We start from the raw sequence: 13,938 nt of genomic DNA on the forward strand, positions 1-13,938 counted from the left end.
AAATCTTGCTAACTGCTGACATGAGTTTCTGTATGGGGGCGGCATTAATGCAACTATGGGCTGTATTTATGCCATAATGAAGGAGACTCATGGAATTCAGAGATTCAGAAAACAAAGTTTAACTGAATTTTTAATAAGGAAACAATACAATGTAGTAATTATGAACATTGGCTCTGAAGTTAGACAGTTTTCTGACCAGTTTTAATTTGTCTTCTGCCTGTGGTTCTTTGGATGAAATTAGATGACTCAGTTGGTATCCTTGATCTTTACTTTCCCCACCTGAAAAACAGATGAGGGATAATAAAAGTTCATAATTAATGAGATGGTTATTGTATTGAAATGGTTCAATGCATGCAAAGCTCTCTCTAGTACAACATATATACTCAATAGTGATAGCTGTTAGTTCAGTTATTTATTAGCCATGAAGGCTCCACAGCAACCACAGTAATTGGAATTCACTCCACGTGGAAGAGAGAAACACAGGAAAACCAATCTTAATTTAGGATAAGATTGAATTAGAGAAAATGTGGACAGATGTTCCATGCTGGAACGCCCACTTGCATATGGAACACCATGTCCTTCTCTTGACAAGGGCTGATTTTTCTTCCATACTTTGGGCCTTCTCTGAAGTCATTTCTCAACTTTGGCCCCGAGTTTTCCTCCTCTGCAAATAAGGAAGTCAGAATAGATGATCTTGGAAGACCATTCTGGGTCTGACTTTCTGAAGATTCTTCCAGGATTGGCTCAAGTCACGTTAAAGCTATTGTTAGAAATAGTCATGCTTGCCTGAATATGTAAAAACAAAGAATGGTTCTTCATTTGAAAGAAATTAACAAGCAAGAAAATAGCAAGAGACTGTCTTAAATATGTCCAACCTTATGTTAGTCCAATAAAGCAGGGAAGCTCTTAGAAAGGTATTTCCTGACTACTCAGGCTTGAATAACTTAGTTTTGATGGGTTAAAAACATAGATCAGAACTCTTCCTGTTACGGTAGGGTCAGTATTGCCTGCTTCTCTGAATGTACAATGAATCAACCTAATGGTACTGAATGGATTTAAGTGGTTTTCTCAGTGTCTACGCAGGTTCCTCAAGTCAGCCCTTCCAGTGCAGATGCAATCCATAAATGGGCCAATTTTTGTTACATGTAATCTTATTTCTTTCATTGATGTACTAAGATGTGGTCTTTTTAAAATTTATTTTTAATTGGAGAATAACTGCTTTACAGTGTTTTATTGGTTTCTGCCATACACCAACATGAATCAACTATAGGTATACATATGTCCCCTACCTCTTTGAAGGAATGGCATCCCACCCCAGTATTCTTGCCTGGAGAATTCCGTGGACAGAGGAGACTGGCGGGCTATATCCATGGGGTCGCAAAGAATTAGACATGACTGGAGCAAATGTTGTTTGCTCCTAAGATGTGATCTTATGGAAAGAATGCTAAATTTAGAGTCAGGGACTTGGGTCTAAGTTCCAGGTCCCATATCCATCATCTTAGATGTTACTTCAATTCTTGCACTGAATTTCAGCTATCTTCTCTTTAAAAATAGGGTCAGTGTTAATCATATTAAAGGGTCAACAGGAAGATTAAATAAGATAACTCATGCAGAGCCCGAAGCATGCATGTTGTAAATGTCAGGCACTAGGTATGTAAATGACAATTTTCTTACATTTAACAAATATCTCCTAAGCACTTGTTATGTGCCAGGCACTGTTTTAGCAACTTGAGATATGTTAAAGACAGAAAGATCCTATACCTTTGGGGCTTAGTTTATAGTGGGAGGAAACAGACAATAAACATAAATGCTGTACAACACAGGCATATCGCCAATATTTTATAAAAACTATAAACGGAGCATAACCTTTAAAAATTGTGAATCACTATGTTGTACACTTGAAACTTACAAATTACCATTACCTCAATTTTAAAAAATTTAAAGAAACAATCCGATAAACACAGAAAGTTAGTAAATTATGTACTGTGAGAGAATGTAATCATTACTGTGAGAAAGAAAAGAAAACTGGAGCCCAGTGTGCAGGACATGAAGGGCCAGTGTGAGTGGGAGAGGCTGTGGACTTACGTTGGTCCAGGGTAGGTTGGTGGTCAGGGGAGGTGTCCTGAAAAGTCGCCACTTGAGGACATGAAGGAGGTAAAGAAATTAGCTATGAGAACATTTGCTGGAAAAAATTTCCAACCTGAGGTACAATGGCCCTGAGGCAGTGACCAAGAACAGGGACAGCAGTAGAGATGAGATCAGACAGGTAATGGGGTCCAGACCCATGGAGGATTTTGCAGGCCCTTGTAAAGGCTTTGGCATTTCCTCTTAGGGAAAGAGGAGACACTGAAAGATTTTGAGCAAAGGAAACACGTCATCTAGCTTAGATTTTCAAAAGGACCACTTCAGTTGCTATTTTAGGACAGCAGTGGTGCAGAGAGTGGGAGAGGAGGTGAGGCTGAATGTGGGGAGACCAGATGGAGGCTGTTCAGAATTCCAGAGACCAGGTAAGGGTGGTCTGGCCATGGATGGTAGAAAGGGATCAGAATCTGAATATCATGCAAAGATCTTTCTTTCTACCTACCTTTAATTTCTTGGTTATAATAACAATATTTACCTAATTAACTTAAAGAGCTATTAACAGGAGGAAGATAGTGATGACAGACAGTTATTAACACTGACTCTCATACAGGCAGTGTGAAAAGTACTCATCAACCCTAGGAGATAGAAATAATTTTTAACTGTTTTTGATAGATGATCTGAGGCATGGAGAGACCAAGTAATGTACCCAAAGTCTCACATTTCCAAAGTGTTACAGCTGGAAGTTCAACATGTCACATCTGACACTGAAGTTATGCTCTGAGGATGTGACGAGTGCCATGAGACTCTCAAAACTGTTCTCAAGAGACTTGCCACACTCAGTGTCTTCTGTCTGGAATCTTTATCAAATAATAAGGAAGTTAAATATGATACTTACTGGTAGAACTTTGTCCTCTTATGTGCTAGTCTGTTGAATGGTTGGTGAATTGATTTATTGGAAAATAAGGAAAGAAAAGAATGAGCAGTTATATCAAGACACTTTTTTTTAATATGGTCTCACAAGGTCACGGTGCATTTTTAAAACACTTTTGATTGTGGTTAAAGCACACTTAAAATAACCCACTTTTACATGTACAGTTCAGTGTATTCACATTTTTGTGCAACCATCTCTACCATCCATCTCCAGAGTGCTTTTCATCTTGAAAAACTAAAACTCTGTACCCACTAAGTCCTCATCCCTGTCTGCCCCTGACCTGTGGCACACCCCACTCAACTTTCTGTGTCTATGGAATTTAACTCTTGTAGGTAATTTATGTAAGTAGAATCATGCAGTATATGTATTTTTGTGACTGGTTTAATTTATTTAACACAATGTCTCAAAGTGTATCCATGTTGTAGCATGTGTCAGAATTTAATTCCTTTTTTAAGGCTGAATAATATTCCATTATGTGTATATACCACATTCTGTTTATCCATTCATCTGTTGATAAATCAAAACATATTTTGAGAATCTTATAGCACATTCAGTTCAGTTCAGTTGCTCAGTCGTGTCTGACTCTTTGCAACCCCATGAATAGCAGCACGCCAGGCCTCCCTGTCCATCACCAACTCCCGGAGTTCACTCAAACTCACATCCATTAAGTCGGTGATACCATCCAGCCATCTCATCCTGTCGTCCCCTTTTCCTCCTACCCCGAATCCCTCCCAGCATCAGAGTCCTTTCCAATGAGTCAACTCTTCGCATGAGGTGGCCAAAGTATTGGAGTATCAGCTTTAGCATCATTCCTTCCAAAGAAATCCCAGGGCTGATCTTCAGAATAGACTGGTTGGATCTCCTCGCAGTCCAAGGGACTCTCAAGACTCTTCTCCAACACCACAGTTCAAAAGCATCAATTCTTCAGCACTCAGCTTTCTTCACAGTCCAACTCTCACATCCATACATGACCACTGGAAAAACCATACATAGCCTTGACTAGATGGGCCTTTGTTGGCAAAGTAATGTCTCTGCTTTTGAATATGCTATCTATGTTGGTCATAACTTTCCTTCCAAGGAGTAAGCGTCTTTTAATTTCATGGCTGCAGTCACTATCTGCAGTGATTTTGGAGCCCCCCCAAAATAAAGTCTGACACTGTTTCCACTGTTTCCCCATCTATTTACTATGAAGTGATGGGACCAGATGCCATGATCTTAGTTTTCTGAATGTTGAACTTTAAACCAACTTTTTCACTCTCCTCTTTCACTTTCATCAAGAGGCTTTTGAGTTCCTCTTCACTTTCTGCCATAAGGGTGGTGTCATCTGCATATCTGAGGTTAATGATATTTCTCCCGGCAATATTGATTCCAGTTTGTGCTTCATCCAGCCCAGCGTTTCTCATGATGTACTCTGCATATAAGTTAAATAAGCAGGGTGACAGTATACAGCCTTGACGTACTCCTTTTCCTAATCGGAATCAGTCTGTTGTTCCATGTCCAGTTCTAACTGTTGCTTCCTGACCTGCCTATAGGTTTCTCAAGAGCACATTAGCTGCTTGCATTTTAGAAATCACATCATTTCATAATAAAGAAGAGGCTTAAAAGTAGAAAATTCCTTCTGAGTGCCTAGACTGTAAAGAAAAAAGAGATCTAAAGGCTCAGACTCAGAAACTGATTTGTCTAAATTAACAGGACAATCTCATAGTTCACAGAGCAGAAATCTCTGTTGACATTTCTTCCATAGAATCATAAATGTGGAGTGGTTTTCAGTGTATATTTTCATCTCATTTATTATGTTTCATTTGTCTTAAATTAAGCTAATCATTTTGTTTGCACAACAATTTGCTTTTGGGGTTGTATTTGGGTTTTGTGAAAATTTAACTTTCCACAGTAAAGTAATACATTTGTTCAAATATTAACCTTGGGGAAATGCAATTTGACAGTTCTTCAAAGAATGTATAAAACTAATTATAAGTGAAAGTCATTTCAATTTCAATAATTAAAGAAAAAACCTGCCAGTACTGGATTATTCTCTTTCAACTCATATCATAGATCCATCCGTCATTACGGTCCTACATGTGCTTGCTGATCAAATTGCATGAATCAAAGAAGTGAAAACCTAATTTTGTTGGTGTTCTATTCAGACCGTATTTTTCAAAAATGTGCATAAACTTAATTTCAAAAAACTGATAGATATCTACCAAAATGAAGGTATTTCTGCTGTTTACATCTGAAAGTCACTTACTTGGCTTATTTTACCTGTTTTAGGTGGCATTCAATTTTATTATTGGAGTAAAATAACACCAGCTTTAAAGGGCCAGGACGCAGTATTCAATAGAATCATCAAATGTCAGGATAAAAAAACTTACCCTAAAACTGCCCCAGCCCCCATTCTCAACCTACGCTGAATCCATGTGGTGGTCTGTGGTCCTCTAGCCTGTGCTTAAATGCCCTCCATCCTGTGTCACCCACAGCATAGTCATCCGCACACTCCTGGCATAACTATGTCCTTTTTACTAGTTTTACTTTTCCTTTTACAATACTCCTTGCTTCTTTGATGCTTTAAAAGAGAAATTAATATTATTCTAAGTGAAAACTAGTGTGATTTCCCATGGATAGAAGACAGATTTAAAAAATATCTATAAACAGCAGGGTAGTAAGCTTGAAGCCAACTCTGCCTTTGGTAAAAATGAAAATGTGAAAGTGCTACAGAGGAATTGATTTCATTGTGTGCTCAGAGTGAGATAGTGTCTCTAACATCCCAAAAGGTAGAAGAGAGTTGGCAGGCAGTGATTTTTCTTATATGTAATGCCGTGCTCTGTGACCCCTAAAATCATCGTGAATACTACTGGGTCCCAAACCTTGGGAAACAAGGACTCTTCCTTTCATTCCATTGTTTGGAGCAGCTTGGCAGTTAGAACATTCTCTTATCAATTTGACATCTGTCTACATCTACAGATTGTCCTATTCTTCAGAGCCTTCCAGAGTAAATGCAGTCTCTCTTTCCCATAACAGCCCTTTGTTTATTTGCAGATAGCTCTTACGTTTAAGCTAGCCTTCTCTTGGCTAGATTCCTTCAGTTCTTTGCATCTTTTCTCATATGAAAAATGAAAAAGTTCTGTAGTAGTATTCACCCACTTTTGCTACCCTATTTTTACTGCCTGTATTAGTCACAATTCTCCACAGAAATAAAACCAGGGTGGGGGTGTGTGTGTGTATGAGTGGATGGATAGATGGATGGGTGGATAGACACAAACATACATACATTCTTACATACATGCATAACGTTAAGGAATTGGCTCAGGAGATTATGGAGGCTGGCAAGTCCAAGATACACAAAGTGGGCTGATAGGCTAGAGGTAAAAGTGCAGCTCAGTCCAAAAGTCATCTGCTATAGAATTCTCTCTTGCTTGGGGAGTTCAGCCTTTTGTTTTATACAGGACTTCAACTAATTAGATGAGGCACACCCACATTATACACGGTAATATGCTTTCTCAAAGTTCACTGGTTTAAACACTGATTTCTTCCAAAAACACTTGAAGTTGACACACAAAACTATCCACTGCCATTAGTATTGCATCATGCCTTGAGTGTCATGATTAACAAAATAAGCTAAGAATTAGTAATTTTTCCAAAGCATGATATGAAGCTTATTGAAATGTGTAAACCTCTGAACATGACAAATTCAATATTCTCCTGAAAATTTTAACTAAGCAACCTGGATATTTTGGTCAGTGAATGGTAGGTGCTGGATGATGACAATGTTATTATGATTATGGTGATTAGCCATGTTGACAGTAGTGCCTAATAATGGATTTCCAGTGGGCACTGCTCTCACTGCTTTTCTTACATTATCTAATCTTCATAATAACCTATAGTATAGAGTCACTTTTATTTCTATTTTATGGATACAGACCCTGAGCAATAGAGGAATTAAGTAATGTTTCCAGGTTGATATAGAGCTTCCAAGAAGTAGGGATAGAATTGAAACTCATGTAGTCTAGTTTCAGAGCCCTTATCATAGCCATCTCTACCCCCAGTCACTATCCTTCACCCACTGAATCACTGGAAGTGTTGTAGAATACACAGGGTGACCAGAAAGTCTGGAAACATAAATGACTGCCTGACATATTTGAACACATGCATTATCAGTTAATACCCATACTTGACTAGCTAGAAATTTGCTCAGTGGCTCCACCATTCTACACCAGAGTGGTGAGGGTCTGCTTGACTGATCATCTGTAAACCTGGTTTGGACATGTGGACACATGCAGTGGATTGCCTTTGTGCCAGATATGAACCCTTCTGACATGCTAAAAATGTAGGCTTATTGCATAATAAAGAGACAAGAATAATCTGAGCCAATACATCATAGATACTATGCAGGCTTGAAAATTTGGTAATACACCACATTTATTGCAATTTCTCAGTTCATTGAACTATGCATTGCTAATGAGAAACACTTTAAACATATCACATAATACATCATGCATTGTCATATAATACTATGGAGCCATTTTTATGTATATACACCAATGTTTACAGACTTTATGACCATACTGTATTTACCATCTTGGTTGTTTCCCTTTTCCTATCTCTGTTAATGTGTAGAGTCTAGACTGAATGCAATATTCCAGATGTTCTCTGATTATTTTGAACTGTGGTGTTGGAGAAGACTCTTGAAAGTCCCTTGGACACAAAGAGATCCAGCCAGTCAATCCTAAAGGAAATCAGTCCTAAACATTCATTGGAAGGACTGATGCTGAAGCTGAAACTCCAATACTTTGGCCACCTGATGCGAAGAACTAACTCATTTGAAAAGACCCTGATGCTGGTAAAGATTGAAGGCAGGAGGAGAAGGGGATGACAGAGGATGAGATGGTTGGATGGCATCACCAACTCAATGGACATGAGTTTGAGTAAACTCCAAGAGTTGGTGATGGACAGGGAGGCCTGGCATGCTGCGGTCCATGGGGTCGCAAAGAGTTGGACACAACTGAGTGACTGAACTGAACTGAACTGAACTGATACATGGTAAAGCAAGGCCATCTTCCTGCTCTTCATTCTTTTAAGTATTTATAATACCGTCTAAACCATGTAGACTTCTCTGGCAATCAGTCCAGTGAACACAAGGCAATATGATTTTCATTCATATGACAGCCATTTTTCATATCTACCTTGTACAAGACACTGTTTTAGCCATTGGAGACACAGTGGTGAACAAAACAAAGTCCCTGCCCTCAGTGATCTTTTGTAGTAGAAGGAGACAGGTCAAACACACACACACACACAATCAAATAATATACATAATACATGTTGTGTTGTGCCAAGGTAAATGGAGAAAAAGAGAGCGTTCTGCTCTTTCTTTATAAACAGAGAATGAAGAGGTTACTCCATTAGCCAGGTGGATATCTAGGGGAGGTCATTCCGAAAGCAAGCCACAGGAAATGCAAATGTATCAGGAGGGGGAGACACTTGGTTTATTTGAAGAAAAGGAAGTTAGTGTCCAGGGAGTAGACACACAATAGTGGGAAGGGGCTGGGAGGGAATAAAGATTGGATAGAGAAAGAGACCAGATCACAGAGTCTTGTAGTAAGGAATTTGAGTACAAGACTAGTTGTGATAGCCACTGGAGGATTTTATTTTTTTTCCTCTCATGGGAATGACATAATCTGTGTTGAATTTAAAAAGGATTACTCTGACTGTTTGGGGGATAATAGACTTTAGGAGGGCAAGAGTGGAAGCAGGGAAATCAATATGAACTACAACAGCTATTTTTGTATGTCCAAGATAGGTTGGTTTTTAATTATCTGTCTAACTTGATTTATAATTTAATTGCACTGCAGTCAGAAAATGTGTTTTGTATGACACTGGTTATTTGAAATTCCTTTGTGAACTAGCACCATGTCAATTTTTGTAAACGCTTTAGTGTCTTTGAAAATTATGGAGATCCTCAACTTGTTGGGTGCAGGGTCTACATGTCTGTTAGTTCAAACTAGTCAAATATGATTCATTCAAATCTTAGATGTTATTTGGTCAGCAGTGTCTATAATTTTCTAGTAGATTTTTTAAAAAATCTCATCCTAGGGTTTGCCAAATTTGCTTCATGCTTCTGATAACTTTCAATTAATGTTTTAAAGCTGCATTGATTAAGTGTCTAGTCATGATTTTATAGATTTTTGAGTTTTTATTTCATATGTAGTTTCTGCTTAGACATTAATACCTTTTGCCTTAAATACTAGTTTTTGTCTAATACTAGCATTGATACACCAGTGTTCTCTTAGTAAGTATTTGCATAGCATTGTCTTTCTACCATATCTTTATTTTCAGCTTTTCCATGTGGTTTTATTTTAAATATTTCATAAACAGCATTTACTTTGATATTTTATATATATAATGGATTTTTTTAAACTTGTACTATCTTGGTTTGTATTTCTTCTCTATTATTCTCTTGGCTTCTTTTTAATTTATTTTTTTTTTAATTTTATTTTTTCTTCTGGTGGATGAATTCATTTTTTTCCTCTTCCCTCTCTTTCTCCTCTGCTGGTTTGAGGACCATAGACTGTATTTCAATTTGTTTAATGACCACTTTAATTTATAGCATGTATGCTTACTAAGTAATTGTATCTTCCCCTTACATATAGTATAGACATCGGTCTATTTTAACTATCTACTAAGCTTCCTAGCACACACTCCTCCTCTTCCCCATCCCCAGCACACAAACTGTTACTGAACTCAGCTTTGCTTCTTATTGCTTGGAAGACAGTACTCAAGAGGCAAGTGTTGGTGAGAACAGAAAGTTGGCTTTATTCAGCAGGTCAGCAACCTGGGGAGAAGATGGACTCATCTCCAAAAACCAATTCATAAGATTCTGTTTGAACATCAGAGTTTTTAGAGGTAGAATCATTTGGGCAGGGCATCGTAGTCTTCCTTATCTTCCACTGTGTACAGATTTTTCTTCTGATTGGTTGGTAGTGAGGTAACAGGGTAATGTTCCAGGAATCTTCTGGTCCGCCTAAAGCTTCCATCCTCTCGCTGGGTGAAGCCTTCCATCCTCTAGCTGGGTGAAGCCTTGGTTCCTGTGGAAGAACAGAGAGGTATTGTTATGTGCATTTCTTGAGGAACCAGGACTCTGTCCCCAGGCTGTTCCTTGAGAAGCAAATGTTTGAATCTGCCCTTTGGAACTCAGGAAGGCCTCCTACAAACAAGAAATGGGGGACACAGAAAGGATTTGTACCCAGGAGGGCCCCATTTGATCTTTGTTTTTGTTCAGTCACTAAATCGTGTCTGACTATTTGTGACCCCATGAGCTACATCACACCAGGCTTCCCTGTCCTTCACTATCTTCCGGAGTGTGCTCAAACTCATGTCCATTGAGTCGGTGATGCCATCCAACTATCTCATCTTCTTCTGCCCACCTCTTCTGTTCTCAATCTTCCCCAGGATCAGGGTCTTTTCCAGTGAGTCAGCTCTTTGCATCCGGTGGCTAACATATTAGAGCTTCAGCTTCAGCATCAGTCCTTCCAATGAATATTCAGGGTTGATTTTCTTTAGGATTGACTGGTTTGATCTCCTTGCAGTCCAAGGGACTCTCAAGAGTCTTCTCCAGGACCACAATTTGAAAGCATCAATTCTTCAGCTCTCAGCCTTCTTTATGGTTCAATTCTACATCCATATATGACTACTGGAAAAACCACAGTTTTGACTATATGGACTTTTGTCAGCAAAGTGATGTCCCTGCTTTTTAATACACTAGTTTGTCTAGGTTTGTCATAGCTTTTCTTCCAAGGAGCAAGCATCCTTTAATTTTGTGGCTGCAGTCACCATCTGCAGTGATTTTGGAGCCCAAGAAAACAAAATCTGTCACTGTTTCCACTTTTTCCTCTTCTATTTGCCATCAAGTGATGGGACCAGATACCATGATCTTAGTTTTTTGTATGTTGAGACTTAAGCCAGATTTTTCAACTCTCTTCCTTCACAGGATCCTGCTGTTTAAAACCTCCTAGAAGGAGAGTCTCTAGTTCACAGAGAACTCTTGAAGCCCCCTCTTCTTTGCCTGAGCTAAGTACACAGTCATTATGGCCCACTTCTAGACCTAACTGTCAACAGACCCTTGTCTGTAGCCCACACTCCACTTAGTGGTTCTTTTTCTAGACCATGCACACGGTTGTCCTTTTTTTTTTAAATTGTGGGAAAATACACATAACAAAATTTACTTCTTGAATCAATTTAAAGTATACAATTCAGTGTCATTAAGTACCTTCACAATGTTATATAACTATCAGCACCATCTAGTTCACAAATTTTTTTTTATTATTATTATTACCCTAAACAAAAATCCTGTATCCGTCAAGCAGTCACTCCCTGGTACCCTTTCCCCCCACATCCTGACAACCACTAATCAGCTTTCTGTCCCTATTCTGGATGTGCATCTTCTGGATGTTTTATATAAATGGAATCAAAAAGTATGTGACATTTTATGTCTGGCTTCTTTTACAGAGTATGTTTACAGGGTGCATCCTTGCTGTGGCATGTATCAGCATTCCATTATTTTTCATGGCTGAAAGATATTTCATTATATAAACATACACCTTTTTTTTTTTTTAACATTTATCTGTTACAGGGCATCTGGGTTGTTTTTACCCTTTGGTTATTGTAAATAGTACTACAATGAACATTTGTGTATTTTTTTTTTAATATTTGTTTTCATTCTTTTGGGTCTATACCACAGAGTAGAATTGCTGGATTATATGGTAATTCTATGTTTAACTTATTGAGAGGCTGACGAACGGTTTTCCATAGTGGCTGTACCAATTTTCATTGCCACCAGCAATGTTTGAAGGTTCTGATTCTCCACATCCTTGCCAACATTTGTTATTTTCTGACGATGATGATGATGATGTTTGTCATTCTGATGGGTGTGATGAGTTGTATGTTTTCTGAGTCCAACTCTGACTTATTGGTTTTCCTCTTCTTGTTGCTTTTGTTGTTGATGTTACTGTAACATTGCTATAGGCTTGGAGCACAGAAGTGTATCAAAGCATGCTCTGATCTCTCCATTTCAATTGGAACCTCATATCTATTCTGGCCATGTTCATATAGTGGAAAACTGAGTTAGCACCCACAAGCCAAAGTACCTGAGCACATGATACTGTTACTTTTCTACAGAATGAAGAAGAAGATATCTTTTGAACTGCTGTAGACTTTTACCAATTTAATCAAAGTTTACTTTAGCTGATTTCCTCTTTAGACATCTCCCCTTTTCCAACGAGCTCATACAATGTAGACATTACTTAGCTAAGTGAGGGGAGTGGAGACATATATGCTTTTTCTACAAAAATTGAGCTTTCTTTTCCAAGGATTAATGACAACTACAAAATCATTCCTCTTCTCTCCCTTTTGACTTGCCCATGAAATTAAAAATTTTTGTCTTGCCAAAAAAGAAATTAAGAACACACAAAAATGCTTAAGAAACTTACATATTGCCTGTAACTTTAAATATTTAACGACATGTCATGTTATTTTATGAATATGTTTTATATTTTATATTCATGATATTCCTGATAATTAACATATTGTATATTCAAAATTTTATATGGTTGTGAAAATAATGTATGCTCATTTCTTTTTTATTTTTTGAATAAGAAAATTAAAGTCACATATTATCTGCCACTTCTTAGGAGCTGTAAGGACCCAGGGAACATAACATTAAGTCCCAGCACTGTTTTAGATTAGCAGCCTGGGTTCTATGTCAGGTTCCATGTACCTGGGGATTATTACTGCTTAACCCTTCTGTAAATCTGATAATTAGATGCATACAAAATGCAAACAATGCCTCAAGTGTGCAATATTTTGTTTGAATACTCCCTTTCCTTTTCTGCCTACCCTTCATGAAATACCTATCCAGGCAGACCTGTTCTAAGGTCCCATATGGAATTTGTGTTCATGTCCTCACTTTGAATCAACAATTACATACCATATCTCCATCCTCCACTCACCTCGTTCTCCATGGCAGCTGGTGAGGCAGGCTTACTTGTAAGGAGCCTCAACCATGGGTCCTTCGGACCCCTTTTTGTGGTCAGGGTGCCTTCCATGCCCCCTTGATCACTCCAGAGAGTCATCTACTCTACCTAGACACAAATGCTGTGCAGGACATTCTTCTTGTCCTCTTATATCAGTTACTGTTACTATATGCTGAGTTCTTACTCTTTAACAGGCACTGTGCTATAAGTCTTGCATGCGTTGACTTACTAGTTTCAGCAGCCTATCAGATGGGTACTGTTCTCCTTCCATTTAATAAATGAGGCAACTAAGACACAAAAAAGTTTAAGCTGCCTGCATGCATTCGTATCACTAGTGTCTAGAAGAGCCATGTTCTGTGCTCAGCTCATCTGCCTAAAATTAGGCTCTTAACCACCGTGGACAAGCAGAAATGTTTCACGTCCCCATAACTCTGCCAGTGTATTGGGGCTGACAGAGCTTTCAACTGTCAACGTCAGTGACCTAATACTCTTTTAAATATATATATACATACATTTAAAGGTACAAACATGATGCTAAGTTCCTTACCTGTGCTATTTTATTTAATCCTTCAGTTCTGTAAGGGAGTTACAGTTAACATGTCCACTTCACACATAATTAGCCCCATTTTCCAAGTGAGAAACCCCAGACTGTGTGGTCTAGGGCCCCTAACTGAGGAATGTCCAAGCTGGGTCTCGGCCGAGGGCTGCATGGCTCCAAAGCCCAACACAACCACAGCAGCACAGCCCAAGGAAAGGCTCACATGACCCAGGGCTAGGGGTTGGTTAGATTGTTTCTGTATCACTAGTACTGGTTTGTTAAGAGGCAGTCTCTATTGTGTCCCTTAGCATTGGGCTGGGTATGTTTCTTGCAAAACAAATCACATTGCAACACTCCCACACCAT

General features: G+C 38.6%; 1 protein-coding gene and 1 long non-coding RNA gene across 19 annotated transcripts in view; one reads left to right on the forward strand and one right to left on the reverse strand.

Moving 5' to 3' along the window:
- SGCD (sarcoglycan delta) overlaps positions 1–13,938 on the forward strand; it is a 695,743-nt gene that overhangs the window by 500,589 nt on the left and 181,216 nt on the right. The gene's annotated exons all lie outside the window — the stretch shown is intronic.
- On the reverse strand, positions 9,797–13,739 carry LOC147369755 (uncharacterized). The gene is made up of 2 exons (XR_015167861.1): positions 13,583–13,739; positions 9,797–10,092 (listed from the first exon to the last, which is right to left on the reverse strand). It is a non-coding gene; the product is annotated as an uncharacterized LOC147369755 (long non-coding RNA).

Source organism: Bos grunniens, chromosome 7 (assembly GCF_055505025.1).
Source record: "Bos grunniens cultivar Pamir isolate PY7600 chromosome 7, Bosgru_T2T1.0, whole genome shotgun sequence".
Lineage (NCBI taxonomy): Eukaryota > Metazoa > Chordata > Mammalia > Artiodactyla > Bovidae > Bos > Bos grunniens.